The sequence below is a fragment of the Colletes latitarsis genome, chromosome 4, assembly GCF_051014445.1.
Source record: "Colletes latitarsis isolate SP2378_abdomen chromosome 4, iyColLati1, whole genome shotgun sequence".
Lineage (NCBI taxonomy): Eukaryota > Metazoa > Arthropoda > Insecta > Hymenoptera > Colletidae > Colletes > Colletes latitarsis.
In genome coordinates this window covers 26,908,093-26,935,083 of record NC_135137.1, presented here as the reverse complement: position 1 = coordinate 26,935,083, position 26,991 = coordinate 26,908,093, and the positions used below count along the sequence as shown (strand labels likewise).

At 30.1% G+C, this 26,991-nt stretch overlaps 1 protein-coding gene across 8 annotated transcripts in view; it reads left to right on the top strand.

The window, feature by feature from the left end:
• Positions 1 to 26,991, top strand: part of Wge (BAH domain and coiled-coil containing protein winged eye) — a 646,012-nt gene that overhangs the window by 213,549 nt on the left and 405,472 nt on the right. The window contains exon 2 of one of the 8 annotated variants that reach the window (XM_076763822.1): positions 21,414 to 21,489. The exons of the other annotated variants lie outside the window; for them this stretch is intronic. The gene's annotated coding sequence lies outside the window, so the exon portion shown is untranslated. The remainder of the gene's footprint in view (positions 1 to 21,413; positions 21,490 to 26,991) is intronic. 8 annotated transcript variants of the gene reach the window in all.

Below are 26,991 nucleotides of genomic sequence, written 5' to 3'. Positions count from 1 at the left end.
GAAATTCAACAATAAGTTAATAAATAAATACATACGTTTATAAACATTAATACATTGGTACACGTGTATAATTGAAAATGTAATATTTAACAGAGTTACTGAAATTAAATTTCAGAATAGAGTTTAGGGCGCAATACAATTTTTTCAATTTTTTAAAAAACCAATACAGAAAACGTGTAAGAGAGGTCAATGAACTGTGGTTAGAAAAATTGGAAAGACATTGCTCTAGGTCGTCTCGAATGTTGAAACGATTGAAGCAATTTTAGTGTCTGGCTGCCTCCTTGCACTCTAATAATAAGAAATGGCGTAGCTCTGTACGTGCTGTAAGAGAAGCGATTTTCTATGTTTACTTTACTGATTTCAGTAGTTCAATTGATTACAGTTCCTAAGATCGTTCTTTAAAGGATTAGCTCGAAAAACATATATTTTCAGTGGTATTTCAGTATGACACCAACGTGGTAAAAGTATCTCAGAAAAAGGGGAAGAACAAATGATCGAAATTAGTTCTATTCAGCATAAATGCCACTATTAATATTTTTGTTTCATCCCTATTTGCTATTCCTAATAAAAACGAGTATACAAGTTTAAAAAAAAGACGCTTCCCGAGGAAATATTTTTCCGGATGAGGAAAATGGTTGCATAGTGGATTTTTCTTAAAATGAGTGGTGCTATTTGTTGAGAGGATTCATCTTATTAAAGAATAATTAATCCTTATATTTAATGGGCATACTAGCCACGAGGATCTTAATGTCATCCAGTTTGCGAAACAACATCACGCGTACATGTTAAATCTACCTCTATACATGACTCACGAGATAAAGTCCTTGGATCAGGCTGTAATGCGATCCTTTAGTCCATTCTGTGACCGAGCATCCAGTGTCTGAATGAGAAAATGTCAACCTTTATTACCGAAGAAGACGTTGATGTACTCGACAATTCACTTTTCAATATACAGGATTCAGTGACTGTTAAATTCCGCTGTATTTAACAATTTGGATTTTATTCCTTCCGAAATTTTCAAGAGTCAAAACCCAGAAGTCACAACATTGCTCGCGTCACATAGTAAAATTAATCTCAATCTTCTCCAGCAAGTAATATTTTCTTGATTGTTAAGGAACTTCAAATGAATGTAGAGGAACGGAAAGCTGAGAAAGAACTAAAGAAATGTGAAAGAATCGAAATACCAAGACAAAGGGAAAGAAGAAAAGCTAAGAGGGTACTAAAGAAAAGTAGCAACATAAAAGACAAGACAAAAGATGAACGAGGTTTGAGGAAAAGATAAATGAGAAAAAGAAATGATAAGTCAACAAAGAGTAAGCTAGAGTTTGATGAAGAAGTCGCTGAGTGCATTATTGGAAGAAGCGATTCAAATGTAAAGTTTCTGGTCGAATGTATAGATTAAGAAAATATTTATTATGTTTGTAAACATAATAATATTTATGTAACATTTAAATATCTTTCCACTAACGTTATTAATCGAAGCTGGATGATGTTCTTTCATCTGTAACAAATTATTACTATTTTATTATTGCTAATTGTCAATTGTTATCATCAAATTAAAAAAAAAATAATTTCCTTGCTTTTATCATATATCATAGAATAGAAATTACTGAAAAAATTTCATTTTTATTTTTGTAGATACTAGCCCCATGTTATGGTACAAATTTTGATGAGACTCTTAGGATACATATATGTATAATAATGTAATGTATATATAATAATATATAAATAAAGACGTACATAATATATCAATATGTAATTCTCGTAAGCAAATAATTTCATTGAACAGAAAACAATATATTTAATTATTTGAATGCAGATCTGGGCAGAGTTTGACTTCAGTAATGGATGATTAATAGAAACTCTAAAACGATTTATTACGTTTGTACGGTTACTAATATTATGTAAATAAATATTGTCGATGATAGTCTGGGCATTTTATGTACGACCATGCTCAAAGATACTGACATATTAAAATTTTTATTTTATTCAGTGTATAGTGTACTAAATGCGGAAAAATATAATTTTTTTACAAAATCTTTAAATGTCTGAATTTCTAAAATCTTCCAGAATAAAATTATTTCATTTATTTTTGCATAATTTAACAGTATTGATTAGTTAAATATAAAATAATAGTGTAAGTATTTTTAAATAATGAAATGCAGAGTAATTTTAATATATTTTAGCAGAGTTTTATGAACACATCAACACGTTTGTTGTTCATGTAACAAGGAGGAGCTAGTATGTACATACAGTCTGTTTTTCTTTCTATTTAGGGTAGTTTCTGCTATAACTGCAACTGCAATTACACGCCAATACAATTGGTACGTGAGAATAGTTCATTTTCAAAGATAATGTTAATTGTTAGGGTTTGGGTACAAACCGTTATGAACACGAATATACACTTCAGCTTATTATTACTTTATAATAATAATACTTTTGGATTACATAGTGTAATTTTTACAGAAATGGATTAAAGCATGTAACTTCTTCTAGTACAGAGAACGTTCTGGTTCGTCGCGTAGGAAAGGTCTCATTCTTGGTTCCGTCTCGTAGGTGGCGGCACTGCATTCCTCAACATTAATTTTATATAATTTTATTAATTTTATATCATTAATATTATTTGTAATATTAATATATAATTTGTATCTACATATATACATTGAAATGAATATCTATAATAAGTCTTTTTAATTCGTTTGATACTAATTGAGTTTGATAAACCATATCAGTTAATTTTTAAAACTTTTACAACTGCTAAAGCATTCAAATGCATTCAACCTATTACAGCTTACATGTTTCTAGTTTTCTTCAAAGAACATCTTGTTTTCATCAGTGTTCGAAACAATAGTGTAACTTTAGAGTTGAATTTAAAATATCAAACTTCTCAAAACCTATTTCAAGTGAAGTTGCTATTAGTGTATTATTTTATTTATTTATCGAACATCAAGTAATTATAACGGAATGCAAATTAAAACATTCTATGGAGTCCTTTTCAAAATTTTTCAAAAATTTCAAAATAAACATACATATGTTGATGTCATTGGCCTTTGCAAATATTAACAGCTTGTCTTGGAAGACTATAGAACTTAACCCTTTTAACGTTCATGCCCGAGTCTGACTGCTTTGAAAAATGATATTTGTTTAATCCAATGGTTTAAGGGATGATAATATTTGTTTTCTTTCAAATTATACGTTGGATACAACATTGTAAGCAACAAAAACCGCATTTTTAGAAACAAATCCAATAAAGAAAGCTGATCATTCTTGGTTAATCGAAAAATATGAACGTTAAGGGGTTAAGAAGAAAGACTATATTAACCAATCAGTTCGAACGAAAGAAGGTACTTTACCAAATTTCGAATCATAATTAATGCGATTGCGTATCTTTTCGAAACAGTGGGCTTAAAAATTAGACGTTGTTTCACATTGTGCGTGTAACGCGCACGCCGTAGCGTACGATGAACGTGTCTATCGTTCCGTGCCGAGTTCATCGTATAATAGCGATGATGTAATTCTCAAATGCCTGTGTATCTCGGGACCAAAAGGGCATGCATCGTTTGTCCAACACGCACATTGCATTAGAAATTATTGCGTGGAAAAAGAATGGTTGCATTAAAATATCATCGAAGTCGATCTTACGAGAATTGAACATTACCATAACTTTCATCCTCGAGAGAATCTTTAATTTCAAACGTGAAAATCAATCGAGTATCTTGTTTTTTTATATTTTTGGCATCCTTCAAACGTGCAAAGTACACCAGCAAACGATGTTTTTGAAATTGTATGTTATGAACTCTTGAATACAGTGATCCCTGGTTAATCGAGGGAAGTATTATTAAAATGTCGATTGTTACCTCTGGTAGACTTCATCGTGAGACGATTGTGAGAAAGTAATAATAATATTTTAATTCTATTCAATAAGCAAAATTTATTATTACATAGTTCCAAATATATTTCAAAATGTTTTATACACGAGTCTGCTAATTTTTTTCATATTTACTTTTGTACATTTTTTAAAATAAACAACGTATAAAAGTGTAATTTAAAACATATGTATGTAAATAAAAAAGTGATTTATAAAATGTAATTAATAATAAACTATAGTTCTATTCTAAGGGGGTTGTTAAAAATTTTCCTTTATAGAGGGGGCCTGAGGTAAGGTGAATTTTGAGAAATTTGATTTATACATTAGACGAATTACAGTTGTGATTATAAAATTATAGTTCACTTTCTAATATTGGCGCAAAAGCGTATTACATCGTTTCATAACTCGTTTTAAAAATGAAGCAAACAAATGTAAGATTTATTTTCATCGTCAGCACAAAAACAGTTTTCCAACACTGTATTAATAACATACTTTATTTCAACAGACAGTATAGCAATAATAGGACGAAAAGTGAACAAAGTGAGCAATATTTTTTGGGACATTGCAATAGAAATTTTTTCGTGGAAAAAGAATGGTTGAATTAAAATATCATAGAAGTCGATCTTACGAGAATTGAACATTACCATAACTTTCATCCTCGAGAGAATCTTTAATTTCAAACGTGAAAATCAATCGAGTATCTTGTTTTTTTTATATTTTTGGCATCCTTCAAACGTGCAAAGTACACCAGCAAACGATGTTTTTGAAATTGTATGTTATGAACTCTTGAATACAGTGATCCTTGGTTAATCGAGGGAAGTATTATTAAAATGTCGATTGTTACCTCTGGTAGACTTCATCCTGAGGCGATTGTGAAAAATACTGAGAGTGAGAGAAATAGAGTGAAATATTCATAATGAAATTATTCTACACTTCCAAAATTGTTCAGAAATTTAAATTCATATGTAGTTTCTTTTACAACTTAAACGTAGTGAAGGCTGATTTGTTTATAACACATTCACTAGTCAGCATCAATCTATTGTTTTCTATCGCATTTTTAATTAAGTCCTTGAGTATTTTTTCTTTCATATTTTTAAACTTTGTCTTTCACGTTTTCGAGGAAGTTTCATTAGTCTTAAATATAAATATTTAATACCCAGATTTGCAACATTCATTTCGTCGATGTAGTTACAGGAATTGGTGGGGATGATTCCACGAACAATTTCTAAAGGAACTACCGTAAAATATTTAATGGAGTGAAATTGAATATTGGTCTTCCTTTTATCAGTCTTCTTACATAAAAAATTCGGGAGAGATAATCTTCGTAAAGAGAATATTTAAATTTAACAACACCAAAGGTTGGAGTATTTGATTTTCACTGTTTGATCAATTCGACTGACTTCTGTTATCTATAACTAACCATAATGATATCACGTTCTGCCCTCTGTCAATCGAATATAATAATTTATATCGTACAGGATGACAGAATGGTACAAATGATATATTACAATGTGTCACCTTTCTATAACAAATATTTGACACATCATTAATCGCGACTTCTCTCTTTGAATACGTGATAAAGTTAAAAGATGTCTCTTTTTCGAATTAATTGATCTCATTTAGACACGCGTGTGACAGTATATACCTCAACTTTTACGAAAAACTGACATATCAGGTTTTACCATCTGACCACAGAGTGGATCGGTGCTACTTGTCGCGAATGATTGGTTGCTTGTAAGACAAAGAAAAAGAAGTTGAACGCGAGCGAAGTAAGCGACTGTCGCTAATGATTTGTTCGGCGATGCAGGTGTCAAATTTTCGCACGAGTTAATAAAAAGTTCTGTCGTTTAAAACTCTGTCAAACGGAGGGGATTGCGGATCGCGATGAGTCCTACGCTTCCTAATAGGGCACGAGGAAGGCAAACAGGTCGAAAGTTGCGTGCTTGTTGTGACCTGGATCATTCACCGCTTTTGCGTGGATCTGTTACTTCGCGTGGACATTGTAATGGACGATAATGAATGGTTTCGCGAAAGTAACGACAACGCCCGGTGCTCATTGACGGTTTTAAAATTCACGCTGGTCCTGATTTCGTGGACTCGGTACCAATTTGCTCTTCGGAAAAGAGTGAAAATATCCCATTTATTCGAAACGTTTCAAGTGATTCGTACTAGAGATATGTATGTGACCAACACCGATTTTTATATCGATGCGTTATCGAACCATTTCCTGTAAACCAAGGATACATACTTCCTAATTTAGCATCCTGAAAAACGTTCTACTTATGATAGATTTCATTTATGAAACTATTCAGGAAGTAGTCTAGAGTTTTAATTTTGTTGTTTTTTCAGGGATTTTGATATCGATACGTTTTCGAACCATTTCGTGTAAACCAACGATACATACTTTCTAATTAAGCATCCTGAAAAACGTTTTATTTATGATAGATTTCATTTATGAAATTATTAAGGAGGTATTCTAGTCTGGAGTTTCAATTTTGTTGTCTTTTTAGGTATTTTGATATTTAATATGTTATCGAACCATTTTCTGTAAACCAACGATAAATACATCCTAATTTAGTGCCCTGAAAAACGTTCTATTTATGATAGATTTCATTTATGAAATTATTAAGGAGGTATTCTAGTCTGGAGTTTCAATTTTGTTGTCTTTTTAGGTATTTTGATATTTGATATGTTATCGAACCATTTTCTGTAAACCAACGATAAATACATCCTAATTTAGTGCCCTGAAAAACGTTCTATTTATGATAGATTTCATTTATGAAATTATTAAGGAGGTATTCTAGTCTAGAGTTTCAATTGTGTTGTCTTTTTAGGAATTTTGATATTTGATATGTTATCGAACCATTTTCTGTAAACCAACGATAAATACATCCTAATTTAGTGCCCTGAAAAACGTTCTATTTATGATAGATTTAATTTATGAAATTATTAAGGAGGTATTCTAGTCGAGAGTTTCAATTTTGTTGTGTTTTTAGGGATTTTGATATCGATATGTTATCGAACAATTTCCTGTAAACCAACGATACGTAGCTCCTAATTTAGCGTCCTGAAAAACGTTCTACTTATGATAGATTTCATTTATGAAATTATTAAGGAGGAATTCTAGTCTAGAGTTTCAATTTTGTTGTCTTTTCGGGGATTTTGATATCGATATGTTATCGAACCATTTCCTACAAACCAATGATACATACTTCCTAATTTAGCGTCCTGAAAAATGATCCAAACGCGAAAAGCGTTCTTGTTTGCAGTACAATAACAATAATGTGCTAGCGATTGCAATAAGATACGAATAGAATAAAATTCAAGAAACATTACAGAAACTAATTAATAGTATGAAAAACGGAATATTTGATATAATTAAGAATAAGGGCGGTAGACCAGTTTTTAACTAATTTTTCTAATAGACTAAATTTAATTTTTAATTTTTCAATTTAAGTCTCAGAGACAAATTTAAAAGACAGTTCTTATAGAAATTTCGCCTTATTTCCGTGTGTTAAACTGTAATATCTTGTTTACGATACAAATAAACTATTTTCTTCAGATCTATATATTACTTTTCCAGCTTTTATTACATCTTAATTATTTTCTAGCATTCCTTTCATTATATCATCAAAATTATTTAAATTCTTATTGAAAATCATAGTGTTTTTATAGAAATTTCGTCGAATATATTTATGATAGATTTCATTTATAAAGTTATTAAGGAGGTATTTTAGTTTAGAGTTCCAATTTTGTTTTCTTTTTAGGGATTCTTTAAAAAAAAAAGTATAAATTTCTTAATTTCAACGTTTTGCATACATATTTATTTATATTTTACGAATGTTCACAATTTTGTTCAAGTGAAAATAATTAAAATTGACTGAATTATATATGTATATCTTATTGAATAAAGTTTCTTTAAAAATAAGTGTCCTACTGGATAACACGATTCTTGATTAGTATGATTGTGATTATAGTGTGAAGCAGAATTATAAAAAAAAGAATTTTCCTTATTGTTTTCTTAGCTCACTAAACATGAAAAAAAATAAGAAAATCAATCCATTTTGTAAATTTTCACTGTTTTATTTTCATTTTAGTTCACACCATAATCACAATCATACCAATCAAGAATCCTTTTGATCTTTTCATTTTAGATAAGTGAAATGATCGAAATCGTGTCAGCTATTAAGACACTTTTTTTAAAAGAACTTTGTTCAATATCACAGAATTCAGTCAGTTTTAACTATTATCGCTTGAAAAAAATTGTGAACATTCGTAAGACACAAATAAATATGTACACAAAATGTCGAAATTAAGAAACCCCTATTTTTTTTTTAAATCCCTAAAAAGTACGGTTTCAGATGATAGCATTTCATTTAAAAAATTGAAGGTCGCCTTCATTTCTCCAAAAATAATGTAATTATAGAAAATTGATATACATTGTTCTGTTGGTCATAATAAACTATAAAACTTTTTTCTCTTTCATTTTTGTCTAATTAGAATAGTTTTGAAAAAAATTGCTGTCTATTAATAGCATGAGCACCCTGTATATTATATTTATTTCTTCCATTGATACTCTGGCAAAAATCCTACATGTACATTTTTATTATTTCTTACATGAATCATAAATTATTTGTACAATTAATTCGAAAGTAATTTTATTTGTTAACAATTTATAGAAATATGTAAGTATAAGAACTCTCAGAAATATGCCCACTATACTTATAAAATAAAATAATAATTTTAGTAACTTCTGGAATTTATTTTTGCTCTTGTTTATAGTAATCTTTAGTTCCGTATAACACGGTATTGTTTAGAAACGTCACTACCGTGTTATACAGGGGTTGATCGTACTAAAGTAGGGAAGGTATTCTATTCTGGGAGGATTAAACTTTATGACCGCATAAAAGCAATTGGAAGAATACGACTATTGTTGCTATGGTTACGTGGTAAATCCGAGCATGTTTGAATCGGCCATTTATTCTCCATCAAACCTAATGGAATGTTTATTGCTATGAAAATCGCATTGCTTTTCAGGATGTTTGATTGTATTTGAGATACCAGGTACGAGCAGTCAACATATTATAATTACTCCCAGTGTCGAGCAAATATATTCGAAAAAACAGATTTTGTTGTGTCAATCATTATATTAAATTAATAAACTGTTGCAACAAACATAGATTTTTAACATTGAACAAAATTAAATGTGACAAAAGTATTAAGACAATATTGAAACATAATTATAATTAAAAAAGAAAACAAATTTTTCAGTAATTTTACAAAATACACGGAATTTAAGGTTCAATATCTTTTAGCATATCCATTCGAATCAATCATTACTTGTATCCTTTACAGCATGAATTCCAAAAGTTTCTGAATTTTTTAAGAATAATACTCTGCCACTTCGATTGTAATATTTAAAATAATTCGTTTTTATTTTTTTAACTTTTCGACTTTTAAGTTTTATTTTAGATGGCTGCAAAGATGTTCAATCGGATTTAAATCTGCACTTTGGGTTGATCATTTCATTACAGAAATTTTCTTTTCCATTAATTTTTCACAAAACAAGAATTGTCGGAGATGCTGAATATTTGCATCTCTGAAATATTTGCATATTCGTATTCGTCCATAATTCCTTGTGTCTGGTACAATGGTCCAATGTCGTGTTCATAAAAACAATCCACAATTCTTGAATTACCTCCGCCATCTTTTATAGTGGGTTCTCCATTGAGTCTCACTTAATTGAAACTTACTTTCAATGCTAAAAACTATTTCTGCCTAATTAGATGCGTTCCAGTATAAACGATCTCGAGCAAACCAAAGTCGGGCTTTTCTACTTTTTTTTTTTTTAGATACTAATGGTTATTTAACACCACGTCGTCAATGAAGATTAAATGACGTTAAACTACAACGAATGGCTTGCACACTTGCATTCAGCTTACCATCTTGTACCATATCCGTATAAATATTAACAGCAATTTTTCTTGGATCTGAAACCGATAAATGATGAATCTTCTTGTTAGACAAATTGTTGTTTCGTAAAGTCGATCATTTTTTGTCACATTTTCTAATTGTCCTTGATGAAGAAATTGTTTCTTTTATCGAATAAACGTCGAGAAACTTTGGATATTGTTTCCTCATTTGTTAAGCCATTTTGTTCAAATTTTTGATAAACTTTTGCATTATATCATACTAAACTAAATGTGGCACGCTTATGGCCGCACGATGGCGCTTTACGTTGGAGTACTGTGGTGAATTGGTTCGCGCTGGGAGAGTCTTCTGATATAAACTCAATGTTGCGGTTGTATTAAGGGGTTAGGTAACTAGCGGTATGGAAAACAAGGCAATTTTTTAAGCTACAATGGAGAAAAAGTAAGCAGTCAATTATCCTGAGACTTTGCACTGTATTTAGGTATAACAAATATTGAAAAAAACTCTTGGCAATGTTTAAAAAATATTTATAATTAAGCCTACACAGCGCCATGTTCCCGAGCCACTTCATTTTTTGATGCCTAACTGGTGTGCAGGATTATGGTAAAATGGTTGTCGAAATATTCCATTAACTATGATAAAAGTTCTTAGCATTGACGATGAGACATTTCAGTTTGTATAAAAATGAACAATATGGCAGATATTTGAAACCTAAAATCGAATTTTATCAAAAATCGAGTTTTTATTACTAATATGTTGCAGAATTATTAGACAATTTTTAAAAAAACGGATCGTCAATGCTTAATAAATATAATAGTAAAGATAACTGTAAATTTTCAAAGCAATTGATTAATTAGAACTGGAGTAATCCTGCACACCGTTTTGTAGAACATAGTTTCGAGGAAAATGCATTTAAAGTTTGATATACGCAGATATATGTCATTGTTTGAGGCTCTAACATTGTTCCGACACTGGGACCTTTCGCATAATGATTTTAAGGTTCAAACTATTATTTAAGCTAAAAAACAAAATATCGAATTTTTCAAAATTATAGAATTACCAAACCCTTTAACAAGACTTTATTTAAGCACAATATGTTCTCTTACTTCTTGTGTTCTCGTAGGCGTCGAACAGACTGGGCCCTTACAAACTCTCTGGGCCAAGAAGAAGGGGGTGCGCCAACTTAAATTTAATACTACCAACTAATGACTTAGATATTACTTACTAACTAAAACTAACTAGAAACTAACTAAAACTAGGGACTTAACTAAATGGCGCTTGCTACGCCTGTGACGTTAGCCGCCACAGTACTGGTAGACAGTAAGAAAACCCCCAGGAAAAGTTGGCCAGTCGTTCGCGGGGAATTCCCGTATTTGTGTATTATTATCGAAACAGTTTTATAAAACATCTCTTCTTCGCTACCTTTGTAATTTCGTTGTATGGTTTATTATTCCTGAATAAATTACATTTTATATTACCATCGGACCACACTAAATTGAAAAAATGATGTAATATGATATTTTGACAAAAATCGTATACCAGATTGTAATTTATGCTTGTAAACGAATCTTCTGAATACTTTTGTCCAGTTACATAAATTATAATAAATCCTTATAAACCTCTAATTATAAAATAAGGATGAAATTGAATCTTATATTTTCTATCAAATCCAAGGGGATCATTTGAACCTTTAACATATAAATAAAATCAACGCTAAATTATTAAAAAACGAATAGAATCGACTCAATGTTGCATTATTAATTAAAAATCCACCTCAAATTTTGTACACATCTAAATGAACTTATTTTATACATCATAATACGTAGATATCTTTGTCTGATTCCTACGACAGTTAACGTCGAACTAATAGTAAACACATCACGAAGAAGTCCGTAAAAGCGTAAGGATAATAAATATGAACAGAAACGTTCGCATCCGAATACATCTGTCCAGTAGTGTACTTACGTACTACTCGATGATCGTAATCGTTAATCACTGGTTTGATTACACGGCAATTGTAATCGTTAATCATTAATCATGATTACATTTTATCCAACATCGACTGCTGGTAATGAATCGCGGACGCCCACGCGGTGCTAAGTGCTATCCGAGAAACGAGTGGACGCCTCTGTCAGAATTTCGAAGGATGTTTGTGAGTCCGTATGACGACTGGGAACGCATGGATGCGTATCAAACGACAGGGTATTACGGCAGTTGTAGTAAGAACCGTGAGTGGTGAACCGAGTGATGAGCTTGCTGAGCGGGGGTTGGGGTGTCAGGGTCGAGTGAAAGAGAAAGAGGGGAGGAAAAGAATGAGCAAAAGGCGCGAGGGGGTTGGTGGAAACGAGCGCTGGAAGGAGAACGGTGGAGGTAAATGCGAATGGGCAGCACAGAGTGTGACGCAAATGAATGCGATTCGACGCCATTTTGAAAGGTTACGAGACAAGGCGTACCGATGATCGAAAATCTTAGAAAATTTAACCAAATCGATAGAGACAAATACGTCACGATACTTTGTTACACATTGTTTTAATACTGTTTCAGTGGGATGTAATAATTACTTAAACGAAACTATATTTTCATTAATTTGTTAAGGTTTAAACAGTTGTAAGAATCGAAAAAATGAACTGTTATGGATATATCGGTTCTGTAACTGTTATTTTTCGGTTCTATTGCGATAATATGTGCATATATTAGGTTGGGGGAAAAAAATCCATTATTTTTCACCTAGGTGGCTGTAGTGATATCTTGTAAAGTATTGACCAAACAAATTGAGATTTTGTGAAGATGAGAAACATTCCGTACTAAAAAAAATTCTTTTACAATTTTTACTTTATTAATCGTACGACATGTTAGTGGATTTTTACGTTAATCCTTAAGTGGACTCTCAATCTCAACTGAATTATTTTACTTAATGTTGATTTTTATATAATATATTAAACATATTAACCCTTTGTACTCCGAGAGTCTTTATTAATACGAACAACTAGCAATACCAATTACAATTTTGAGACGTGACTTCTAAAATTAAAAAAATTTTCTTTTTCTCGCAAAAATATATAAATAATAAAAATAAATTGGATTCGTGTTATCATAAATGAAATTTTAATCAAGCTGTGGTACGTATGATGTCTGAAATTCAAATGGTTAACATTTTTACAAATTCAATAAGAACTAAGAAGCTTAACGAAATCGATATAATAATTCGCACAGAACGGAATCGTAATCGAAATAGAACTGAAAAATAGCAGTTACAGAACTGAAATAATATCCGATATAATATTAAGCTATGGAGACCATATAGAATATAATAATATTTGAAGAACCGTAACTGAAACCGATATAAGCTAGAACCGATATATCCATAATAGTTATAATATTTTGTTTGGTTCTTATAACTCTTTCCAACCCCTGAAATGTATTAATTTAAACATGTATGATGTACGTTATTAACGTGATTTGAATAACGTGAAATGAAATTTCATTCAATTTTGTTCTTTATTAGAGGAGGTAAAAAGAAGTGTATCTAAATTTATCGTAGAAAATTTAAAACATTTTTCAAAATGGTTACAAATCACAAATACGTAAGTACTTACAAGAATAAGACAGTGCAAAATACAGTGCAAAATTCATTTAGAGCTAGATTGCAAAAATGTTTAGATGCTGACGGCCTTCATTTTGAATAAAACATGTACTAATTATTTATTTAAATCTAGTCTAATCACATGGAATCAATAAATATTACATATCCTTTATACATTATAAATTCTAGTTGTATACTAAAGTACTTTTTTCGAGAAAAATTATTTGCAATCAAAAGGTTGATTTGAGAAACAAAACATGATTTAACACGTGAAAGATACTGCAAACAGAATTCCATTGATAATTGCACACATTCTTAATTTATGTATTACATTTCATTTGATTGCTTTACAAAAGGTTATCTGTAGTGAATATAATAATATATGAAATATTACAGATAAATTCGACTTGTTAGTTTTTATCACTTTTTAGAGAAAAATACCGCGTATAAATGAGCCTTCGCTATTTTCAAGTTGAGCTACCACACAAAAATCATGCGATTTGTAAAAAAGCTAGATATGTAACTTTGATTTCTGAACGATTTTAAAACTTGTAGAATATGTTGAACCGTTCATAATTTCGCGGGAATAAGCACGCGACCAAATGGCGACATCTATAATAAGGTTGAAGATCGTGCGGGGATTCCCGTGGCTTTTGTCGAGTCGTTTGTTCGAACCGTATGGTCAGCATTACTGTAATTTATTTTATGTTAAACTATGTAACATCTAAAGAATAATTAAAGTGGTTGTGTTTAATATTTAATTATTGTCTATATACAAGGTGTTCGGCCACCCTGGGAAAAATTTTAATGGGAGATTCTAGAGGCCAAAATAAGATGAAAATCAAGAATACTAATTTGTTGATGGAGATTTCGTTAAAAAGTTATTAACGTTTAAAGTTCCGCTTGTACTGAATTTTTTTCTAGAAAGTGGGTCAGATTTCGGGGGTAGGACTATTCATAAAAAATTATTGTAATTGACCCCCGCAATCGAAAATAATTTTTCCAGAACGATTTGAAATTTTTTAATTTTGTCGAAAAATTTCACATCTTCTCGAATTTTTTTCTAGGAAATGAGTAAGATTTCGGCGATATGACTTTTCACCAAAAATGATTGTAATTGACCCCTACAGCCAAAAATATTTTTTTTAGAACGATTTGAAACTTTTCAATTTTGCCGAAAAATTTAGGCACCTACCCCCTGTCGATTTTTCTTAAAGATTCTTTTTTCATTTTTAGTAATTTTGTTTGACGCCCTACAGAAAAGTTGTCTAATACTTTTTTATAGGTACCTATGGGCTTTATTTCAGAAAAAAGTTTCATTGAAATATATTCACTATTGTAGGAGTTATGGCTGTTTGAAAATTGAACCATTTTTATGGGGGTTTTCTCATTTTGCGGGGTCAAGGATCAACTTTTCGAATATTTTTGCAATTTTTACATATTCTTCATCTAAATACGCGCCGTTTGCGTTTTTGAAAACTAAAATCGTCCAATCCGTTCAAGAGTTATGATGTTTTAAAGATTCGCATGAAAATGCGGGCAGGCATTTCTGGCCAGAAATTATATTTTTGGTAAGGAATTTTTTTCTCGAAACTGAGTAGGATTTCGGGGGTATGTCTATTGATCAAAAATTATTATAATTGACCCCTGTAATCAAAAATAATTTTTCCAGAATGGTTTGAAATTTTCTTTTTCGCTGAAAAATTTCAGCAGCTACGCCCTGTACATTTTTCTTAAAAATTGGTTTTTCTTTTTTAATAAATTTGGTTGGCGCTGTACAATAAAGTTGTTTAGTACTTTTTTGTAGGTATTCATGAACTCTAGTTCCTCCCAAAATTTCAAGGAAATATATTTACTATTGTAAGAGTTATGGCTATTTGAAAATTGGACCATTTTTATGAGGTTTTTCTCACTTTACTTGGTTAAGGAATAACTTTTCCAATATTGTTAGAATTTCTACATATTCTTCACCAAAATACGCGTTGTTCGCCTTTCGAAACATTAAAATCCCCCAATCCGTTTAGAAGTTATGGCATTTCAAAGATACGCATGAAATTTCAGGGAAGCATTTCTGGGCCTCACATTAAATTTTCGGTAAGGAATTTTTTTCTCGAAACTGAGTAGGATTTCGGAGATATGTGTAATGATCAAAAATGATTGCGATCGACTTTTGCAAACGAAGAAAATTTTTTTAAAACGATTTGAAAAATTTTTTCTGCCAAAAAAGTTCAACACCTACCCGATTTTTTTTCTCGAAAGTGGGTAGGATTTCAGGGATATGTCTATTCACCAAAAATGTTTATAATTGACCCCTGCAACCAAAAATAATTTTTCCGGACCGATTTGAAATTTTTGAATTTAATTGTTAATAACTTTTTAACGATACCTCCATCAACAAATTGATATTCTTCATTTTCGTCTTATTTTTGCTTCTAGAATCTTCCATTAAAATTTTTGCCAGGGGTGGCCGAACACCCTGTATATTTATTTAATCAGTTCCTATGCCAGGAGACCTGATATTTTTCAACAGAATAAACAAATGTTGAATATTTTACTCTGTTTCACTCACTCTCAGTGTTTCTCACATTTGTCTAACGATTAAGTTTAACAAAAGTAATAATTGACAGTTAAATAGTACTACCCTCGATAATGTTCGCATCATGGACGCTAAACTAGCGAACATTAACGAGGGATCACTGTATTATCATTTCATACATAACCAGTTTGAAAGAGAATAGTTGAAAGAATATTATTGAGAAAACCTTATACCTATTTGCGTGGAAAAATTTTTGAATTGTAATTGAGATCGGTTCCAAGTTCCCATGCTCTAATTGGGATCTGATCAGGCAATCCAGTCCAATCTCATTTAGTAGTCTAACACTCTGCCGCTCAGATTCTAATTGGACACCCCGTTTAGTATCCATTTAGGATTCCAATATGGTTCTGGGTACATTTAGGCATGCTTCTAATTCCGTATACGTACCAATTTTTTTATTTGAAGTATAATAATTATAATTTGTAAATGAATGAAATACGCGGTTGCTAATTATTATAATATAAATATTTATATAATGAACCTCTATATTGCAATGAACAAATCCATATTCTTCATATATTTTTAATTATTATCAGTTGTATTAAACGATTCAATATATTTTCGACGTTTTTCAGAAAATATTTCAAAACTATAAAAGAGATTAGATTGTCTTTGACCAGTTGCAGAATTATGTCTGCTGCTCGAAGCTTGTCGACCATATAATTTGCATAAGTAGATTGGGTTAAAGAGCCTGAAAAAGGTTGTGTATGAAATTAAAAGATTTTGTAATTAAAAAAATTTCTTTTTTATTTGAAATAAAAATACGCATAAATAAATTCCGAACTATTATTTGTGAAATAATTTATAAAGTAATCTATACTTTAATATACATATAAGGTACATCAAATAAAATGTTACAAGTTGTTTTCTCAGAATCTAATAAAGATTTCGACTTTATTTTTTGTTTAATTAAATGGTTTTGAAGGACCAATCTTTCAGTTCTTAACACATTTTTGGAGGAGCAACTGTTGCGGGAAAACGGAACACTCCAAAATTTGTTTAAATGGAAAGTGGCATTAATTTTTTATTATTACTCATTAAACTGTATAGAATTTATTTGAACCATTTTTTTATGAAGCAAAAGTATATAATTCTTATATGATTATTTAATATTATTATAATGCGATTAAAGTATTTTCATTCTGGTTTTCTTAGTTCTTTTCATCTTTCGTAAATTTGTACTTATTAGATTTCTAATTTTTCGGATTTTCGAATTCTCCTCTTCCCATTAGAATCTAATGATAACTTGTATGGGTTTTCTGGATTCAGGTTCAACCGGGGATGTTTGATTAGCATTCAGTCACAGAATCCCAATTTGGGACGTAATAGAGTAATCCAGTCAGAATGGGATTGGTAATCAGGATATTTCGGATAATTTCCATACAAGTATAGATGAGCAAATTGAAGCACTTGTTCCGTCTGTTACTTAAAGAGGTTGATAGTTGAAACAAAATAGTAAAAATTACTTCAAATTTTGTTAAATTGTTATTTTTACAATATTATTATTATTATTTAATTTTTTTATGACGTGATATAACAGAAAATTAATATTATAGTTGAAGTAGTATACTTGGGTTCGAGTGATACGAAAAACTATTTCATTTTCAATATGAAATGGACTCATGACAGTACAATAAAAAAAAAATTGATTTTAAGTGATAGAATAAATTTGTTGAAACATCTGGGTAAAAAAAATTGTATCTTTTCACCGCATTATCATAATACATAACAATAAATTTTGCAAAATTAGGCTGATCTTTTCTATAAAAATCTATTTGTCATATATTATAATTTATTGGCAATTTACAGTAGATGTTAATTAACTTTATACAGGGTGATCGGTCACCCCTGGGATAAATTTTAATGGGGGATTCTAGATGTCAAAATAAGACGGAAATCGAGAATATCAATTTCTTGACTGTAGCTTCGTTAAAATGTTATTAAAAAATTAAAATAAGAAATTTCAAATCATTCTGAAAAAATTATTTTTGGTTGCGGGGGTCAATTACAATCATTTTTGGTCATTACACATACTTCCGAAATCCTACGTATTTTCGAGAAAAAAATTCCTCACCGAAAATCTAATGTGAGGCTAGTAATGGTCCCCGAAATTTCATGCGAATCTTTAAAATGTCATAACTTCTGAATGAATTGGACAATTTTAATGTTTAAAAAGGCAAACAACGCGTATTTTGTCAAAGAGTATATAGAAATTCCAAAAATATTTGAAAAGTTCCTTCTTAACACCATAAAGTTAGAAAACCCCCATAAAAATGGTCCAGTTTTCAAACAGCTATAACTCCCACAATAGTGAATATATTTACATGAAACTTTTTTTTAAAGTAGAGCTCATGGGTACGTACAAAAAGGTATTAGACAACTTTTCTGTAGGGCGCCAAACAAAAATACTAAAAATGAAAAACGAGTTTTTAAGAAAAATTGACAGGGGGTATAGTGCTTAAATTTTTCGATGAAGAAAAAAATTTCAAAACGTTCTGGAAAAATTATTGTCACTTGCAAGGGTCAATTACAATCATTTTTGGTGAATAGACATACCCCCGAAATCCTGCGCATTTTCGAGAAAGAAATTCAGTACGAGCGGAACTTTAAACGTCAATAACTTTTTAACGAACCCTCCATCAACAAATTGGTATTCTTGATTTTTGTCCTATTTTGGTCTCTAGAATCTTTTATTACAATTTTTCCCAGGGGTGGCCATACATCCTGTATACGAATTTTTTCTAATTATTTCAATGAAGCTTTAAACTCGTTGATATCGTTATGATTCAAAATATAGATATCCAGTTATCATTTTTACTGCATATCTTCGTAATATCTAGTTTTCGATAAACATGTTTATATGTTTGTATTTTCTAATTAATATAAATGCTCTCAAAGATTATGCTTATGGCTAATTTCGTTTTTGTCATTAGTTTGTTACTAATCAGTGTGCCTTAGCAAAAATGATTTATTATTGTTTAAAAGATAATTTTTAATAAAAATGTAAACTATCTTAATTCTTAGCTCAAACCTTATAATACGAAATCTCTATTAATTACATGGGAATAACTGCTAGAATGGAACGACATTGCAAAAACTATGTAGATATTATCTGTCTTGACTTCTTCGCAATAGACGTTATTGTAAGATTAAGGTAGATTTTTATCGATATTTTCCAATGAATTATTTACTCGATCACAATTTCTTATTGGCTAATCCGGCTTTGTTCAACTCTGATGATTGTTCTTCTGACTAAAGCAACAGGGGATATCTAATTTTCCTACAATTACGTCGTGACGGGTTCTTGGACATTAAATCGGTAATAATAACACTAACTCTGGAAACAAGAAATTTAAACTAATAATCTGTATAGAATTACTCTGAATGGTAACCATATAATGAAATAAAAATTGTATTGTTGTCAGTTCTGTGGCAGACTATGCATTGTAAGTAAAATATACTTCGCCGTGATGGATGGAAAAATATACAGAAAAATTATAAATAAATCATCCTTCAGTTGTAACAAGTTTGAAACATTACCTGAAAAAATGTACAGTTTGAAAGTAATAACGAGCAAAAGAGTAGCAACATACTAGTTCATTTTGTTTGAAATAAATAAAAGTTCTGACACTGGGAACATTCATCAACTTTGTTATGCCATTAAAAAAATTCATTATGAACATTCATTTAGAATTTTCATTATTACTGCCACGTTATACTGTTGAAAATGACGCATAGAACCGTGCACGTAAGAATAGGTTTAAAAATCCAAATCTGTTGTCGTCGAATAAACAATCTTTAACTTTTGAGTAACAAAACAATTAATGTTTTAAAAGTTACAGCCTGAAACATAACTCGTGTTTGCGTTTGTACCACGACTACCATGGTAACATCCATTCTATTGGTCAGAAATAAATGATTCAAAATGAGTTTTCATCCCTAAAGTTGTCTTTGTAATTCATATTAGAATAATTGGCAGTTCACGAGATACAATAAAGTTTAATTCGCTGAAATACGATTTCGTTTGATTCTCGTTAATATTTCCATGTTTGTTTCTTTGCACGTTGGTACAACCCTCGCAGTTATTCGAGAATTTTGCAAAGGGTGAGGTAACGTTCAATTTATGTGAATAATTATACGTAACATTTACTGCTGGGATATTAATGAGGGGGAAAAATATGTACGCTCTTCAAACTCGAATAATTACTGCCATGTCAAGCGTCATAATTTGGGGGGAAAATATAGAAAAATTGTGTGCATTAGTAACATGGAGTTAATGACGCGAGCGACGAGGCAAAATACATAGTGGAAAAAGTTCACCGGGGTTGAGCGTTCATTACCGTTTCGTACTTTTTTAGTTTACATCTGAGTAATAAATGTCTTCCATACCCAACAAGTTGGTTAATTAATTAATTAATATTATAATAATTTCGTTACGTATATATTTATTTAGTGGAGACATAAAAATTCCACAATTTCACCACTCTATTATGATGTATATTTTCTTTTATCGTGTTTGGTATCATAGAAGAATTTCGTTACTAATTTCATTGTTATGTTGTATCTCAACGAGGATCTCTAGCTATATCTATCATTTCAGGGTCAAAAATCGTCAAAATAACGCTATTCAAATTTCTTTTTAACCCTATATGTAGACCAGAATGATGCATATTTATATCAATTCAGTTTTACAATAATAACCTTATGTTATAAATGTACAATACTTAAATTTGTTATATCTAACAGATTGTGTAAATGCTTAATAGCATATATGTATATAATATGTTTATATTTTGCATCCTAATAAATAATGTACCAAATTTTATTCAATACTTGTTACGAATAGAGAATTTTCGTACGTAATAAATTCTATTTCTATTTTTTACAAATTCATTTTCGTGAACTTTTGATTGTCTGTGACTATCAGAATTCATAACATAAACAGAACATTTACCTAGTGTTTTTAAATACAGTCTGTTTAAATGGAACCCATTAATAAAGCTCTATAACAGTGTTGACTACTAAACAGTATATCAGAAATAAGAAAATTCTGAAAATGTATAATATTTTGTATTTCACGAAGTATTATTTAATATGTACAATATGAGTAGCTTTTATAGTATGATTACCTCAGTCAACTGAGTGATTTTAGAATTATTTCAAGTAGCGTAATGTTGATCAATTTGATACCTAGAATTTAAAGCGATTAATAGTGAAAATTTAAAGAAACAAAAGCAATAAATTGTACATTATTTGCCACGTGTTAAGCACGATACTTCGCATGTAATTTGATAAAAACTCAAGAAGCGCGGTCGTCTGTGAGGAAATAACTCTAGATGGGATTAGTCGGCAACAGAAACATTATAATTTGCATTAATTACGAATTTCGTAGCTGATGCGTTTTTATAAATCGTCAAAATTGTCATTTCTTTCAGAATCTACTTACGAGAGTTCTCGTCGCTGTGGCAAGCAGCGCGTTTTTAAACCTCTCTAATCTACTCTAATATTCAGGTAATTTGTCTTGTACTCGTTGTTTCTTCAAATTTGATTTTATGTTTTTTGAATGCGTTATTAGTCGTGATATTAATAGATTTTATAATGTCATACTGGCCTTCACTTTGGTCATATTTTATTTGTAGTATATTTTTGGCTGCTGTAGTTTATTAGAATTTTTTTTCCACTTTCAATTATTAAATGCTGTGGAACCAATTGAATGTTGATATGATTTATAGGAAAGAAAAGTTTTGAAATATTCATTAAAATGTGTATATGTATGTGATGATAACAATTGTAACAGGGGATTCAAAAATTATTGTCTTTTTAATTATTAATAACGAGAACAATTATTTTGTATTATTAATAGTGCAATTTGAGTTTTTAAAATCAACTTATTTTATTTGATTTTATATATTACATGGTATCTGGCTTCTAGTGTAGTTAATAAATGTATTATTAAAAATTATATGTAAATTCATTTTAAATGAAAAAATATATGATATAATTTTTTCTATATTTTTAAGCTCATTTTGGGTATTAAAGAAGGTTCACAACAAACTTAACGTATTCAAACTTTTGTCGCTCAACGTTACACACACACACACCGGTTCTCTCTTTCATTTTAACAATTAAATTACCATTTACGAAAAAAATGCTGGCTAGTAATGACCCAGACACTCTGTATAGTAATTTATTCATTATTTTATAATACAAAAGAAATATAAATTGAAAATTTAAATCATATTTTAGCACACTTTTTGAGCGTGTATTATGTTTAGAACATTACGAAATGAACTTTTCACGGTTTACTTACAATTCAGACTTTGATATTTTTTAAAGAAAAGTAACGGTTATAAATAATCTGGAGAACAAATGATTTGTGGTATCCTAGAACTAATAAACAAATCAATTTTCCATCCAAACTAGTAATGTAATTTTTAATTTTCAAAAATGCAGTTACACAATAAAAAAGACGATTTTTCATCTAAATAAATTAAAAAAAATCTTGAAGTTTTGGAAAATATAATTGGAAATAAGAAAGCCAATTTTTTATTTAAAGTGCTAACATAGTTTTATGGTCAGAATGTTTTAAAAAATTCAATTAATAAAAGAGTCGATTTTTTATCCAAACTGATAATGCAATTTTAAGATCTTCAAGTTTTAGAAAATGCAAGTTAAAGATCAATTTTTCAACCTTCAGGTGTGATTTTAAAATCTTCCGGTTTTACAAACTGTAATTATCAATCCATAATTAATAATTGAAAGTTTCCGGAATGACAATAAAATCAAACGTGACTCTTTAATAAATAATTGTGAATCTTACAATAAATGTACATGACAGAGCTGTCGATACAATAAAAAGAAACACTAACAAATGAAGCATACCTCTCAGTGGTGACTTTTGGATCCAGCATACATATTGCGTGTCACTTCTAAAAAAACCACGTTGTGTCATAATTTGTATCATACTTGTAACTGTATTTATTTCAGTTAAATTAAATTTCTTATTTATTATTAAGTACTTTATGTTGCTAAATATGAAATATATTCGAAGCACATATTTTTGAAAAGTGTCTAAAAACAAGGACGAAACTTTGGATTACTGAAATATGAAATGAAACGACTATAACGTAACACAATTATCAAGTGATACCTAATAGAACAAAAAAGGTTTTATTAAAATTATTCGATATATTATACTTTATTCATATTTATTATATTAAATATAACTTTCAATTGTAAAATATTGACCATTTTAATAGGACCTGGTGAGTACACCATCAATTTTGTTGAATTTTTGTAATCTTTACTTTTACAAAAAGTCAAGCTATCCTATTTCCTAGGAACGCCTTCTGTAGGAAAGTTTCAAAGCTGAGTCGAATTTCCTTTTCATTTACCATTAGAGGGGAAGAGTTAGTCTGTGTGTTTGCGACGGAAGAAAAGTTCTGATCGATTTCGAAACGTATTATTAAGTTGATGTATGGTCTGTTATGGACTAACGTTCGGGATATACCCGGCAGCGTATTGTCGAGAGTAGTGATTTTAATACAAGCCTAATAATTTGTACATGAGTTAAAGAACTGTGTGATGCATATCCTTTATAATAAAAAAAATTAGCAGCGGATTAAAATGAAATTTATTTTTTTCTAATTTTAATAAAATACGTTTTCTACGGTATTTTGAGTAATAACGAGAGTAAAAGTAAAATTTAATTCTAAAGTGTCGAATAATGTTTGTTTATAATAGCAATAAAAGAATGTAATCTATTGATGTAGGAAACCTTTGTTTGTATAAACACAATTGCAAAATATTATAAGAGGAATATAAAAACTAAATAAATTCTATTTAAATATAAAAATTGCAGTATGATTTAATTTATAACAAATTAAATAGTTTCATCGATCAGCCACAACATAAGTTTTACAATTAACCAGTGACTAATTGTAAATTTATTATTATATTTCTCTTATAATGTTTAAGAATTACATTAATAGATTGTTAATTTACTGAAGTTACGGTAAAAAATGTTACATTCAGTAAGTATTAAACTAATAGAGATTATAATGAATTTCCATCATTTTTAACAGGACAAATAATTTTTATAGAATTTACTTACTTGTGTTACACGATTGCCATGATGTATTTACATTTGGACGTTTACTCGCCGTTCACGTCTTGCATGCATTGCTTTTCACAAAAATTGTTAGTAAATATAATCATGAAAATCCATTGCTTCAAAATATGAATTTTGCATGTTGTTAGTCGGGAGAAGCAGTGACACTTTGAGCAAAACTTTGAACGTCTTAAAATAACTCCCTTAATTTATTGCAAATGTGTAGCGAAACTCGCATAGTAAAACGTAGGGAATTTTAACGAGCGAAAGTTTGTCGATGGATGGCGAACACTGCGACACTTATGTTTTTCCGACGCATCTTAATTATAACACGATGATATAACTTTATTAACACTTCGTCAAAGAGAGATGAAATCTCGGTACGCGAATCCAAACAGCAAGAGCTCGTTGTTCTCAGGTTTTCTCCGAATCTGTTATCGCAGCTGGCTATTTCTGTTAATAACTACCAGGTATTAACGAACCAGATTACCTATCTGGATCAGATTAATTACATACCACCTCCGCGAGTTGTCACACGACTGTGTCTCGCAATGTCTGGAGAGACATCTACAGAGGACATATTCCAAATTGGACGTATAATTTGACGCCATCTTTACTTTCTTGTGTAATCAAACGACGGATTTTTTGCATTCTCTGAAAATATGCACTTTTGAGGATATACAGGGTTTTCGGCCACTCACTGCGAAAAATTTTAATGGGAGATTCTAGAGGTCAAAATATGACGAAAATCGGGAATACCACTTTGTTGATGGAGGGTCCGTTAAAAGGTTATTAACGTTTAAAAAGTGGATAGGATTTCGGAGGTATGTCTAGTGACCAAAAATAATTATTCCAGAAGGATTTGAAATTTGCTTTTTCGTCGAAAAATTTAGGCACCTACTAACACCTGTCGATTTTTCTTAAAAATAAGTTTTTCTTTTTTAATAAATTTGGTTGGCACTGTACAAAAAAGTTGTTTAATACTTTTTTGTAGGTATCCATGAACTCTAGTTCTCCTCAAAATTTCAATGAAATATATTTACTATTGTAGGAGTTATGGCTATTTGAAAATTGGACCATTTTTATGGTGTTTTTCTCATTTTTCGGAGTGAAAGAACAACTTTTTCATTATTGTTAGAATTTCCACATATTCCTCACCAAAATACGCGTTGTTTGCCTTTCAAAACATTAAAATCCCCCAATCCGTTCAGAAGTTATGGCATTTCAAAGATACGTATGAAATTTCAGGGAACCATTTCTGGGTCTCAGATTAGATTTTTGATTAGGAATTTTTTTCTCGAAAATGCGTAGGATTCTGGGGGTATGTTTAATGACCAAAAATGATTGTAATTGACCCTCGCAACCGAAAATAATTTTTCCAAAACGATTTTGAAATTTTTTAATTAAATTTTATATTAACTTTTTAACGAAGCTAATAAAATAATTCGTTTAAAAAGTTACATTTATAACTTAGTTGCAGCTTATATAATCAGGTAATAGATTCGCGTTAACGAATATTATTCCGTCTCCAACGAGCACTTTGACCGGGAGTATTCAACACTCAAAGGGTTAATAATTCGTAAAATTAACGGAGTTATGAGGATCGCCATTCCTTTCAAGAGTTATGATATTTAAAATAATTTTTACTATTCATTCTACGTTCGATTTTATAAATGTTTTCGATTAAGCACTTGTATAAATAAATAATCAAAATATTAATATACAAATATTTAGATTTTGAATTTGCACAAATGTTGGTTCATCCATTTAGAGGTTTACAAATATATTTGAAATTTTTGTGAAAAATTCAATTTTTTCCCTCTGTTTATTTATGTGGCTCTAGAAACAGTAAAAGTTTAAATATTTGTTAATGCTTTTTCTAATTCCAAAGTTATATAGTCTTGAATAAAATAGGTATCTCTCGTACAAGAGGTAAGCACTTGTATAAATAAATAATCAAAATATTAATGAACAGATATTTAGATTTTGAATTTGCACAAACGTTATTTCATCCATTTAAAGGTTTACAAGTTAGTAGAAAATATATTTGAAATTTTTGTCAAAAATTCAATTTTTTCCCCCCTGTTTATTTATGAGCCCCCAGAAACAGTAAAAGTTTAAATATTTTTTAATGCTTTTTCTAATTCAAAAGTTATATAGTCGTGAATAAAATAGGTATCTCTCGTATAAGAGGTCAACACTTGTATAAATAAGTAATTAAAATATTAATAAACAAATTTTGAATCGTGCAAAGGAAGATTCAGAAATATACTTTCACATATTTCGCTTCATACTCTTCAAAGAAGCCTTTTGGATTCGTCCCTGTCATTGATAGAGGCCATTTATCTCCTGTTGACCCTCCAGGCATACCTGCTTATCAACTCGTTGGGTCAAAGAAAAGATAGCTTCAAAGTTTCCAATGTCCTTTACAGTTGAAAGCATATTACGTATATACGGGAAATTTTAGTCATTGAAGAATTAGATCTAAACACACAAACAAGGGAAGGACCTCAACTGACTAATTTCTATTTCAACGAAGTTTTGAAAAATGATAGTATACAATTTTTGTATTTATATATCTTAAAGATATATGTGAAATATCAGGAATAGTTAGTTAATAGTTTCAATGAATAATAGTTGATAATTTGCAAAAAATTTCTTTCTTTTTTTTACATGAGCGCGCAATAAAACTTATGCATACATTTCTCACTTTCCACTTCATTCTAGAAAGCATCTTGGTTAACGTTGAAAAATATTTATTGCGTGGAAATTAATTTGAATAATGATAATATTGAATCATTTTTTAATAAATCGTTCATGTATAAGAGTATGAATTTTAATGGAATTGGCTGTTTTCCTGATGTCACGACACAAACTATTCCGTTAGTAACACGATACAAGAA